A 13759-nucleotide genomic window follows, 5' to 3' on the forward strand; every position below is an offset into this window, starting at 1 on the left:
GTATCTTGTTCATTTGTTTGCAGCAACTGTGACGGGAGTAATAACAGTAGCTAACACTGTTGAAGCCATCCGCTCAGATGACCATCCGCTCTTAGGCCATCTGCTCAGATGACCATCCGCTCAGATGACCATCCGCTCTTAGAGCTCTGCGTGCATGCATGCTCAGTAGTGTCCGACTCTTTGTGACCCCATGGACTGTAGCCCACCAGGCTCCTCTGTCCATGGGATTCTCCAGGCAAGAAATGCTGGAGTGGGTTGCCATTTCCTTGGATAGAGCAGCCTGGTGGCTGCAGTCCGTGGGGTTGCTAAGAGCCAGACATGACTGAGCGACTTCACTTTCACTTTTCACTTTCATGCATTGGAGAAGGAAATGGCAACCCACTCCAGTATTCTTGCCGGGAGAATCCCAGGGACTGGGGAGCCTGGTGGGCTGCCGTCTATGGGGTCACACAGGGTCGGACACGACTGAAGTGACTTAGTAGCAGCAGTGAGTCCATGAGGGCCCGGCAGGTTAGGGTGGCCTTGGTTATCTGCCTGCTGCAGTCAGCTGGGGGGTTAGCTGGCGGGTCTGATGAGGTTTAGCTTTGACCTTGTACAGTCTCTTCCATACGGCTGGGACCTTGGCTGAAACGAACCAGCTCACCGACTCTGCTCCAACGGGTCTCTCCTTTTCCAGGAGGCTAGTCTGGTCCTATTGAAACAGAGGTTGCAGGGGTCTAAGAAAGTGACGGAGTCAAGCAAAGTCTCCCGAGTCTGAAGCCAGGAAGTAACATCACATCACCGATGCCTCATCCTATTGGCCAAAGCAAGTCACCAGGCCAGCTTATGTTCAAAGAGTCAGGAAAACCTGTCCACAATTTTTTTCAGCCACGCCTCACAACTTGCGTGATCTTAGTTCCCTAACCAGGGATTGAACCCAGGCTCTGAGCAGTGAAAACAGAGTCCCAACCACCGGACTGCCAGGGAATTCCGCAAACGTGTCCACTTCTAAAGAAAAGACCTGCAGAGTCTTTCTGCCAAAGGCATGCCTTTAAGGAAGCAAGAATGATTGTGGCCACTTTTCTAATCGACCACAGCGGACTTAGCGTGTATGTATAAAAAGTATTAGCGAATTGCCCCAGCAACTTGCTACTCTGAGATTTCCTTAAAGAATCAAGAACTTTCTGTCTGTATCACTATAACATTAGAAACAACTTATTAGGTTTACAGGAGGTGTCACGTTGCTTGAGTATAATTCACTCTTCCTTTTCTGCTACCTCTGCGACCGGCGTCCTTAACCCCCAGCTCCCCTACCTGGGTCGTGTCACGTTTGAGAGACAGAGGGCCACACGCTCATAGACACATGTTCCTGAGGCCCCCGCCCTCTTGACCTGCCCTGCTGTCCCACCCCGGCAGAGGCAGAGTTCCAGGGGTCTGCTACCCATCTCCAGGGACCCCATCCTCCCCTGGTGGGTTTGGTGAACGGTACTGATTTGATGGACTTGAGTCTGAGCAAGCTCCGGGAGTTGGTGATGGACAGGGAGGCCTGGCGTGCTGCCGTCCATGGGGTTGCAAGGAGTCGGCTGAACTGAACTGAGCTGATTCTGAGAAAGATCCTGAAGCGGTCCCAGTTGCACTGCAGTGAGCCCTTAATGCCACATGGTGGCACTGTTGAAACTCAGTCCTGTGTAGCCTCTTGGACACATCATCTCTTACAGATTTTTTTTCTTTTTAATATTTTTATATATTTATTTATTTGGCTGTACCGGGTCTTAGTTGTAGCATGTGGGATCTAGTTCCCTGACCAGAGACTGAACTCAAACTTCCTGCAGTGGGAGTGAGGAGGCTTAGCCACTGGACCAGGGAAGTCCTCCTTCCAAGATTCTGAAACGGCCGAAAGTGAAAGTGAAGGTCGCTCGGTCGTGTCTGACTATTTTCCACCCCGTGGACTATACAGTCCATGGAATTCTCCAGGCCAGAATACTGGAGTGGGTTCCCTTCTCCAGGGGATCTTCCTGACCCAGGAATCGAACTGGAGTCTCCTGCATTGCAGGGGGATTCTTCACCAGCTGAACCATCAGGGAAGCCCTAAACAGCCGATGTGGAGATTTAACCTTTGATTCCAAAATTAACAGTTTACACTCATCCAGCCACTGCTTTCAGAACAGTGGTTTTTTAGGTTCTGCCTGGATTCCAGAAGCCTTCCTGATCTGAGCCACATGCTGTGTCTGAATTCGCTTGGTCCCCAGGCACCCTCAGGGCTAGGATCGAGACCACAGCAACAGTCAAAACTACCTAACCATGCACTGAGCATTTACCAAACAGAAATTTTCATGGGTTGCATAATTTCTTTTAAGAGGAGATCACATGTTATGAAAAAGATATGTTACCAAAGACACTGGATAATTCGACTTACATACTTTGTATTTTCCAGAAGAATAATCATAAAAGACAGCATATCGAAAGGCAGAGAAATCACCTTGCCGAGAAAGGTCCATATTGCAAGCCATGGTTTTTGCAGTAGTTGTGTACAGTTGTGAGAGCTGGACTATAAAGTGCCAACTCAATCCTGTGCCAAAGAACTGAGGCTTTCAGACTGTGGTCCTGGAGGGGCCTCCTGAGAGACCTTTGCACAGCAAGGTCAACCCCGTCAACCAAAGGACACGGAGGGCGAGATGCATACAGAGAGAACCTTGGAAATTTGCAATACCATATGCTAAATAGATGGCCAAGGAGAATTTGCTCTAAGACTCAGAGAACTCAGACGGGGGCTCTGTGATAATCTAGAAGGTTGGGATGGTGAGGGAGAAGGGAGGGAGGTTCGGGAGGGAGGGGACATGGGTGTACCTATGGCTGATTCTTGTTGATGGATGACAGAAAACCACAAAATTCTGTAAAGCATTTATCCTTCAATTTAAAAAGTGGAGAAAAAGAAAAAAAAAAAAAAACTAAAGGAAATCAGCCCTGAATACTCATTGGAAGGACTGATGCTGAAACTGAAGCTCCAATACTTTGGCCACCTGATGTGAAGAACTGACTCATTGGAAAAGACCCTGATGCTGGGAAAGATTGAGGGCGGGAGGAGACGGGGATGACAAAGGATGAGATGGTTGGATGGCATCACCGACTCAGTATACATGAATTTGAGCGAACTCGGGGAGACAGCGGGGGACAGAGGAGCCTGGTATGCTGCAGTCCGTGGGGTCACAAAAAGTGGGACGTGACTTAGTGACTGAGCAACAAAGCAACAGGGAGAGGAAACTTCAACCACTTTTGTGTTTGTGCTATTTTTCATTTACTAAACACTAAAGATCTCATGTTTCACTGAGTAGGCACTCCTAAATTAACTTCTTGGCATGTTACGACAGTTACTTGGGCTTTTTCATAGTGTTTTTATCATATCTAACTTCCATTACAAAGTTATTGATTTTGGAGAGTGTTTTTGGCATGAACACAACCACTTAATGACTCTAAGATAACATCGTTCTAGGGTACAGAAAATGTTCAAATGATAATGTTGAATATTAGAATAACAGCACATTTGTCAGTAATGTCACTATCAGAAGTTATGATATACATAAACAACAGTCTGATTAATGATGGAAACTTAATGGTGGTTAGTTACTTTGCCAACTCAAAGGATATTGTCAGGTGGCAATAGCTGTAAACAGCTTATAAACCACTCAGCACAGCAATTCTGAAATCATGCAGCCTTGATTTTCTTAATTTAAGGAGATGTGCTGGTTTTAGAATTTGAATGATACATGATGACGCCACACCACGGTTGTTGTTCAGTCACTAAGTCGTGTCTGACTCTTTGCGACCCCATGAACTGCAGCATGCCGGGCTTCTCTGCCCCTCCCCATGGCCTGGAATTTGCCCAAATTCATGTCCATTGAATCTTTCCCAGCATCAGGGTCTTTTCAAATGATCAGCTGTTCGCATCAGGTGGCCAAAGTGTTGGAGCTTCAGCTTCAGCATCAGTCTTTCCAATGAATATTCAGGGATGACTTCCTTTAGGACTGATTGGTTTGATCTCCTTGCAGTCCAAGGGACTCTCAAGAATTCATATCATTATTATCCCCTTTTTGCCAATGGAAAATGGAGTCTTAGAGAGTACTTAATCCAGCCCCTTAAGGCCTCGTAACTGGCGCATAGCAGAGTTGGGAGTAGACTCCAGTGCTTAGTAACCTAGATTCCTTTTTTTCTCAAGGTACTTTTTCTTTGTAGCAACCTTATGTATTCTCTGTCCTAATACTTGTTTGAAATTACACTCACCCATTACCAAAATCTCTCCACAATCTCAACTTTTAAAAAAACATATTTATTTGGCTGCACAGGGTCTTAGCTGTGGCACGTGGGATCTAGTTCCCTGACCCGGGATCGAACTCAGGCCCCCTGCCTTGGGAGCACGGAGTCTTAGCCACGGGCCACCAGGGAGATCGCCACCATCTTGAATCTTGAGAAGAAATGGGGGAATGTGAATTCCCCTTCTCCCAGAAAAAACTTTTAAGCAAATTGGGACACCCCTTCCATCGTGACCTGCACTGGATGGGGCAAGGACACATCATTATTTCCTCCCTGAGGACCCGGGCTACCTACCTGCCAAGTGAATTGTTCAAACTGCAAGTCCGCTTTAAATGACCCAGACAAAAATCTACATTTTACATATTCCTCTCATTGTATATTTAACCGTGTCTTGATTGGCAACCTAGCACACATGTACACTCATATGTACGTGTGCTGCTGTGTGCGTGCGGTCACTCAGTCGTGTCTAACTTTTTGCAACCCCAAGGACTGCAGGCTGCAAGACTCCCTTGTCCATGGGATTCTCCAGGCAAGAATACTGGAGTGGGTTGCCATGCCCTCCTCCAGGGGATCTTCCCCACCCAGGGATCAAACCTGCGTCTCTGACGTCTTCTGCATTGGCAGGTAGGTTCTTTACCACCAGCACCACCTGGGAAGCCCATAGACATGAAAGTAGCTCAGTTATGTCCGACTCTTTGCAACCCCATGGGCCATAAAGTCCATGGAATTCTCCAGGCAGAATACTGGAGTGGGTAGCCTATCCCTTCTCCAGCGGATCTTCCCAATCCAGGAATCGAACGGGGGTCTCCGGCATTGCAGGCAGATTCTTTACCAGCTGAGCTACCGGGGAAGCCCAGGTATGTGCAAGTACATACAAACGTGCATATGCACACACACGTACATGCCCTCGCTGTTATGAGGGAAGTCCCGGGTGTCCAGTGGCTGACTCCACACTCCCAAAGCAGGGGCCGGGGGTTCGATCCCCGGTCAGGGGACTAGATCCTACATGCCACAACTAAGACCCAGCGCAGCCAAATAAATAAATAAATTTTTTTTTTAAATGCTGATGTTTGAGTCACAGAAATACACATTCACTCGCACTCACACACACGTACAAAAGCACATGGACACCCGCCTCTGGAAGGCTGCGTCGGTTTCCCCGCAAACTCTGCACCCAGCCTCAGCCACAAGCCCTTGAGGAGGGCCTCCCAGGCATTCCCTGGAGTGTTCACCCGGGGAGCACCCCCCCAGGGGAAGGATCTCAGAGCGGCCCTGTGTTAATTACAAGCCCCGAACAGGCTCATCCATCATCCCGTGGTGACAGGTCGGCCGGCCACCCGTCCGCGCCCCCACCCCACATCCCGGTTTCCTCCGGTGACCGAGCAGACCGCCTCCGCAGAGTCAGGGGCACGGTCTGGCTCAGCTGAACACCCTCCTCTCCTCTGTGGGGAGCTCCCGTGAACCCCCCACTCCCCTCGCTCGCTGAAGCCCCCTTCACGCGGGGATTTTCCCACCTGCCCCACACCAGGCTTCCTTTTCAGTATTTCCCTGAAACTGCAGTCATCCCGTGATCTGGCGTTGTTTTGCCAGCTTCACAGATGAAGAAAAGGCGCCTCGGTGAAATGATTTGCTCAAGGTCACCCCAGCTGGGAAGGCTCAATTGCGTTCAAACCAGACTCTGCTGTTTGCCTGGGGTCCTGGTGCGTCTCCCGCCCGACCCCACTTCCAGGCAGCGGACTCCCCAGCTCAGGTCTCAGGTGTGAAGGGCTCGCTTACAGCTGAGGGGTTTCTCCTGGAAACCCCACGGGGACTTCGTCCTCCTCTCCTAAACCAGATTAAGGGCCAGAGCCTCAAGGAGATCCACAGTGGAAATAAACAGGAGCCCCAGGGCCAAGGCTCAGGGGCCCAGCGGATGATGCCTGGATACAGGGTGAGATGAGAGGCGGGGGTCTGGGGCCACCAGACACATGGTACCTGACGGTGGGCTCCAGGGTCACGGTCAAGGCCAGCTCCCGCCCTGCGGCCACAGCCGGATGGTCAGCACCCCATCCCCACCCCTGCTCATCCAGCCCTGGCTGGTGGGGACTGGGTCCTCTGGAGATGACTCTGTGCCCCTTCAGAGTGTGAGGACCAGGGCAGCGTGGCGCTCATTAGAAAAAGCTGCTCCAGGTTCGATGCGTGAGACAGGGCACTCAGGGCTGGTGCACTGGGATGACCCTGAGGGATGGGATGGGGAGGGGGGTGGGAGGGGGGGTTCAGGATGGGGGGGACGCATGTACACCCATGGCGGATTCATGTCCACGTATGGCAAAACCCACCACAATATTGTAAAGTAATTAGCCTCCAATTAAAATCAATACACTAATTTTTTTTAAAAAAGAAAAATAAAAAAATGAATATTGAAGAAAAAAAGAAGAAAAAGCTGCTCCCCTTGCCTAGATAATTTTGAGAAACCCCTGGAAGGCAGGGACCGTGTCTTTTTGTCATTAGCCTCAGCTTCAAGCAGGGGGCCTGGCACCTACCACGTTGGCACTCGGTACCTATCGGCTGAAACGAAACCAAAGAAAAGCGCCTTCCTGAATCCTGTCCGTTTGTTTTATTTTTTACGCTTTGGCTGCGCTGGGTCTGCGTTGCCTTGGCGGGCGGTCTCCAGCCGTGGGAGCAGGAGCTGCTCCGTGGCTGCAGGGTTCTCACGGGCTGCTCACGGCAGTGGCTTCTCCCATCGCAGAGCACAGGCTCTAGGCTCAGGCTCCGTAGTTGTGATGGACAGGCGTGTTTGTTCCCCAGCACGCGGGATCCTCCTGGACTGGGGATCGAACCTGTGTCCCCGGCATTGGCAGGTGGACTCATATCTACTGCGCCACCAGGGAACTCCTTGTCCATTTATTCAAATGCTGTCATTCTTCTGAGTCCAGTGCGAGCCACATCCTCCTCTCCCCCTAGGAGTGCCCTCTGCTCTTTCCAGTCAATAGCAGCATGTTCATGAGTGGTTGCCTTTTCACTCCAGCTACTAGGAAGCTCCTTGGGAATACCATAGACACCATCTAGGCCTATAAATGCTTTTGATTCGAAGTGTGCAACGTCCATATTTGCGTAAAGATCTTATTTTTCTAAAACGATGACATCAGTGTTATTCTTACATTTTGTGTCTCCTGAGAAAACTACTGGAGGTAGGAAACCTGAGGCTTTGCTTCTCATAGTTATTATCAGCTAGGGTTTTGTGTAACGCGTTATTTCTCAATGAGGGAATCACACACTCGCATTGCGTGGTCTTTCCTCCCCCCTGCTGCTCCAGGCCTGTGTCCCTGGGGTCGGGATTTAGGACTCGTGGAGGGCTGGCTTCAGTGGGAACTGGGTGATGGTTCTGCACCCTTCCTGTAACGAAACGTCTGGAGCCTGGAATTTTTGTGACTCTGGGATTCAGCAGTGTGACACCACTGCAGATGTCTTATCTATTCAAACGGGCCACCTAAAGAGAATCTGCACTCTGTAACTGTCCCCTTCCCCTGTCCCCTGTCCCTCTAAAGGATACACAATATCTATAGAGCTCCCAGATTCATCCACCTTGTTTGTTTCCACCTAAGATGTTTCATCTAACAATTATTTGCATCCCGGAAAGCAAAAACCCAGCAAACCGTGAAGCTCCCCACCAAACGGTATTGAAAGGGGAGAACTAGTCTCTCATACTAACTAGTCTCTGATAAGAAGCACCATTCTCTTTTGTAGCTATTTATTTGTTTGTCTAGCTTTTGGCTGCACTGCGCTGCGTGTGGGATCTTATCACCAGACTAGGGATGGAACCTACGCCCCCTGCATGGGAAGCGTGGAAACTCAAACCACTGGACCACCAGGGAAATTCCAAGAAGCACCAATCTCACAGCATCAGTCACAACAGCTGAGAGGCAGAAGCAACCTAAACATCCATTTGGAAAAAGAATATGTGGCTAAAGAAAATGCAGCATATCCATACAATGCAATGTGATTCAGTTTTTTTAAAAAAAAAGGAAATTTTGCCATATGCTACAACATGGATGAAACTTGAGGACGTTAGGCTCCTACCAGTAGACTTCGACATTATTTGCCTCTGGTCACTGCTGAAATACACCAGTGACAAAGACAAATAACGTCCAAGTCTACTGATACGAGGGGTCGAAAGTAGCCAAATTCTCAGAGACCAGAATGGTGGTTGCCAGGGGCTAGAGGGAGAGGGAGCAGGGGTCTTGCTGTTTAACAGGTGGGGTGGTTCAGTTTTGCAAGATGAGTAGGTTCTAGAAATCTGTTGCATGACAACGTGCAGTCGGAGTACAGTAGCGCTACACACTAAATATGGTTCAAAAGGGGAGCTGTATATTTTTTTAACAATAATTCTTTAAAAAAAAAAAAAGCACCACTCATGGGCCACAAGTCTGTCCCAGGGATTTCCGAGGAGTGAAGTACTCACCCTAACCATACACAATGGGGATTGTTGTCCTCACTTCATAAAGGGAGAAAAAGAGAGGCCCACAGGCCCATCTGAACCTCCGGCCAGCTCCCTCCTGGCAGCCATGCTTTCTGACCACTGCGCACGCCTCACCCTCACGCGGGACTGGGCCGGTGGCCACCACTCCACAGACGAGAGCAGCGAATGGGAGCGTGAGCAGAGAGAAGGGTCTCTGGCTTTGCAAGGCCAGACTTCCCAGGTCTAACCACCTCCTCAACCACGTCAGCAGTCCCCTGCAGTACATTCCCCACTTCTTCCCTTGTAATAGCACCCCTGATACTTAGCCGGTTGGTTACCTGGCCACCTGAAATATAAAGAACTCCTCCCTTGAAATCTGCTGGGACCATGTGACTACCTTCCGGCTAATGGGAGGTAAGGAGAAGTATCCTAGATAACCTCTGGAAAGTCCCTTTAAAAGAGGAGCACATCCTTCTTCAGTTCTTCTTCCTCCCCTCTACAGGCTGGAATAAAACACGATGGCTGGCGCTTGAGTGGCCATTATGGATCATGAGGTAGAAACTGATATTAACCGGTAACCCCAACCATAGCACATCGATACAATCATGTAAGGCCCTTGCACACAAGGAGGGTATCTGACTTATCAATGATGCCTATGTTGCATATGAGAGAAATCTGAGGTCATCTCATTGGTCCTGACAGGCCTAGTAGGACCCAGATCCTTTAGGGCTGCTTGTTGGATGAAATCACAAGATTCCAAGTGTCCACAGAGAAAGCATAGAGGTTCTGAAGACAAACACTTACAAATTAGAAGCCGAGACCACTGACGTCTCCTGTTTCCCCATTCATTCATTCGACAAGTATAACGTGAGGGCTCATTATGCGCTGGGCACTCTGTGAACCTGGAAATACAGCGTCACGCAAGACAGAGCCCTGGTCCGCGAGGGCCTGGACTACAGTGGGCTCACGTTGTCTTCTTTCTGCTTCCTGCCGTGTGATAGGAAATGTCCCTCGCCCGTGGGAGGTGGGGGTGGGGGAGGGAATTTCTAAGCGGGGCCAAAGAGGGGTAAGAGGAAATTGCCCCTCCCCCGGGACTCCCAGGAGATCTCCTGAGAAAGCCCATTTTGGGGCAACAGAGGAGACATTCCTCCCTCTTGTTCTGGCTTGCTCTGCGGGTGGGGGTGGAGCTGAGAGCTGCAATATGAAATCAATAAACGCACCTGAGAACCCACCAGCGGAGCCGGTTCTTTAAGTTTCTCCAGCGTCACAAAGGGCTCCAGCTGCCGAAAACGATTCCTGATATTAGTACTGGCCAAGGCCATAAGAAGCTCCCCAGTGGGGACCTATATTTTCTAAGCCAAAATCATGGCACAATGTCTGAACAGCTCCTGTCCCTGTGAGGTCCATGACAACTGGAAAGTTTTGAAATCAGGGCTTTCTGCAGATACAGATTTGGGGCATAGGACATTGAATCATACTGGCTTGGCATGTCACCCTAAAATCCTTTTGCTGCTAGAAATTAATAAATCTAGCTGCTCGTTGCAACACTATTCACAATAGTTAAGATGTGGGAACAACTTAAATGTCCATTGACAACAAATGGATACAGAAAATGTGGTAAAAAAAAAAAAAATGTGGTAAAGGCACACAGTGGAATAGAATTCAGCCTTAAAAGCAGAAGGAACTTCCACAATGAGTGAAAACATGTGTGAACCTTGAGAATATTACAGTAAATAAAATAAGCCTATCGCAGAAAGACAAATACTGTGTGATTCCACTTATATGACATTTCCAAAATAGTCAAACTCTCAGAATCCAATAATGGAACAGTGATTGCCAAGGGCTGGAGGGAAAGAGAAATGGAAAATTACTAATCAACCATCATAAAGTTTAAATTAAGAAAGATGAATAAATTCTAGAGATCTGTGGTACAACATGGTGTCTATTGTCAATAATATTGCATTGTACACTTTAAAATCTGTTAACAGGGTAAATCTCATGTGAAATATTAAACATTCTTACCATAATAAGATAATTGAAAAAAAAAAATCTAGCAGTGAACTAACAATTGATCTTGTACTAAGTGTTCTGACTGTTGCCCCTGAGAAACTGTCATTCTGTCTGGGGAGATGTAACAAGGAAAAATTAAAAGGCACACTCTCTGCTCTCAGGGAGACTCTGGGCTTGACAGGGAATCAGACATAAACTAACGACTGCACGAGGCGGTAGCTGCAATTAGAAAGGCAGGTAGGGTTCAGTCTGGAAGGCATTGAATGCCACGCTAAGAAGTTTGGAATGTATTCTCTGTATGAAGGTCTAACCTAAATTGATGAAAGGTGGGCGCAATATGTAGTAAACAGACTCCAGAGGGTTCATAATCTTGAAATGTACATCAAAACACAAAATACAGATTTTTCTAGAAAGATCTACCTTACCCATAGATTTCATCAGCTTTTTAAAAAAGGGTCCTTAACCCAATAAAGGCTTTCCTGGCGGCTCAGAGATAAAGAATCTGCCTGCCAATGCAGGAGACACTGGTTTGATCCCTGGGTTGGGAAGATCCCCTGGAGAAGGAAATGGGAACCCACTCCAGTGTTCTTGCCTGGAGAATTGCATAGACAGAGGAATCTGGTGGGCTACAGTCTGCGGGGTTGTAAAGAGTCAGACACAACTTAGCAACTAAAAACCAACAACCCAATAAAGGTTAGAAAATGTGGTCTGGGCACTAGAGAACCATCCCAGTTTAAACTGGGCAGATGAATGGTCTGAGGTCCATGTTGTGGACTCACACTCTGAAGGAGGGGAGCTTGGAAGGAAGGCTTTTCAGAGGATGATCCAAAACCCCAGGGTGGATATTAAGCTGACAGGTGAATAGCATCTAAACGCACAGGATTCAGGGCAGTTCTGGATGAAAGTGGCATAGGGAAAGAACGGGAAAGATCAGAATTACGATCGGGACTCTAATGAGAAAGACGACAAAGAAAGTATGACTGACTTTCCAACAACACAATTTCTTAAAATTTGCCTTAGAGTCAGAGTGAATATTTTCACACCACCAGCCCAAAGTGCCTTCCAAACGACAAGGTCACCAGGCAGCTTGTCAGAACTTCATTTTGTCTGGGGTACGTTTTCATATGAGAGTCAGGTACACTATTTTCCACCTCTAAATCATGTGATTCACCTCTAGAAATTCTGTAGGATTCAAATGACTAGGAGGAAAACCTGCTCACTTGTTTAGCTTACATTTCTCTGGGGCACCTTAGAGCCTCCTCCGTCTTTGCGAAGGAAAACGGTCTCTCCTACCGTTCTATAGAATCCATGTTGCACGGGCTATTTCACCCCCAGAGCAGATGAGGAAGGGCAAAAATGACTTCGAGGTTTTCACCCTAAGCATCTGTGTCATGCTTTCAACTGCAAAATAGAACCTAGGAAAAGCAGCAGCTTTGTGAGGGAGACGAAGGTAAGATCATTGAATTGGATTTGGGCAAATTGAATCCAGGTATTTCTGAGACATTTTATCCACTAGGAACCCTCTGGCTGTGGGTGGCAGAATTCGTCTGAAACCGATGGAAGCAGAAGGAACATCCGGGTTTATATAACCAAAGACTCTAGAGGGTCTACTGTAGGTGTGGCTGGATCAGGCATATCTCTCTGCCCATCTCTTGCCTTCTTGTTCCTTAATCCATTTCCAGTTTAGGCTGATTCTCCTCCAGATGGCAGTGGTTATGACCTCCGGCACTTTCAAGTTTACCATCTCCTGCAGAACAATGCCAGCAACTCCACTCTCTCCAAAGTCCTGGCAAGCCTCTCAGGTCTAATTCTGATTGACTTTGATTAGATACCCGGCCTTGACTCAATTATTGTGGTTTAACTGGCTAAAACTTCTGTGGTTGACAGCCTCGAAGTTGCCCGCCCAGTGAACCTGCTTCCTAGATGATACTTTTGTGTCGTCTTCTCCTCTTGAGTAACTTACTTCTGACCAATCAAATATGGCAACATGGTGGTGCTGTCATTTCTGGGATTAGGCGGCAGAAGATTTTGACTTCCATCTTGCTAGCAGACTTGCTGGCTTTGCTGATGCAAGCCGCCACAGGGCAGACACCCACGTGGCCAGCAGCTGAGCGCGGCCAATCGCCACCGAAGAGCTGAGACCCTCAGTCCGACAGCCGTGAGGAACTGAATCCTGCCCACAACTCTGCAAGCATTGTTGAGCCTTCAGACGAGACCCGAGCGTTGGGGGACACTTTGGTCAAAGTCTCATGAGAGACCACGATCCGAGGACCCAGCCGAAGCCTGCCCAGATTCCCGACTTATAGAAACCGGGAGAAAATAAATGTGTGCTGTCTTAAGGCACTGAATTCTGGGCTAATTTGTCACACAGCCAGAGACGACTGATACACCTGGGCTCTGGGACTGCACCCCGGAGGGGAAGACAAGGTCAGCCTTGCGTGAACCACGCAGAGGGAAGGCAGGGAACAGTTGTCTCTCCAAAGGAAAGCTAAGGGGCAGTTACCAGGTTCAGGATGGAGTCTGGGCAGGCAGAAACACCTGACACCTACCTCATATGCTGGGAATGCAAGGCGGCAGCTGGAAACACGCCCGGAGTTGGACTGGGCAGTGATGCACACACAGGTGACTGATGAAACTGCAGGAGTGGATGAGACTGCCCCCGAGCAGGGACGCGTGGAGGGCAGACCTCTCAGGACGAGCAGCCGTGAAGGGGGAGACGGGAGGCGAGGCAGTCATGCACCCGGCAGGGCAGGGGTCAGCATGGTGCCTCTGACAGTGATCGTGAACGGAATCGGCTTGTCTGCTCAGAAAGACAAGCATTTGAGGAGCTGCAGCATTCTCCTACAAACCTGGGCTTTTCTCTCTCTTTTTTTTAATGCGGACCATTTTTAAAAGCCTTTCTGGAATTCCTTACAGTTTTGCTTCTGCTTTCTCTTTGGGGTTTTTTTTGGCGGCAAGGCTGCGGGATCTTGGCTCCCTGACCGGGGATGGAACCCACATCCCCTGCATTGGATGGCAGTGTCT

The sequence above is a fragment of the Cervus canadensis genome, chromosome 11 (genome assembly GCF_019320065.1).
Source record: "Cervus canadensis isolate Bull #8, Minnesota chromosome 11, ASM1932006v1, whole genome shotgun sequence".
NCBI classification, from domain to species: domain Eukaryota; kingdom Metazoa; phylum Chordata; class Mammalia; order Artiodactyla; family Cervidae; genus Cervus; species Cervus canadensis.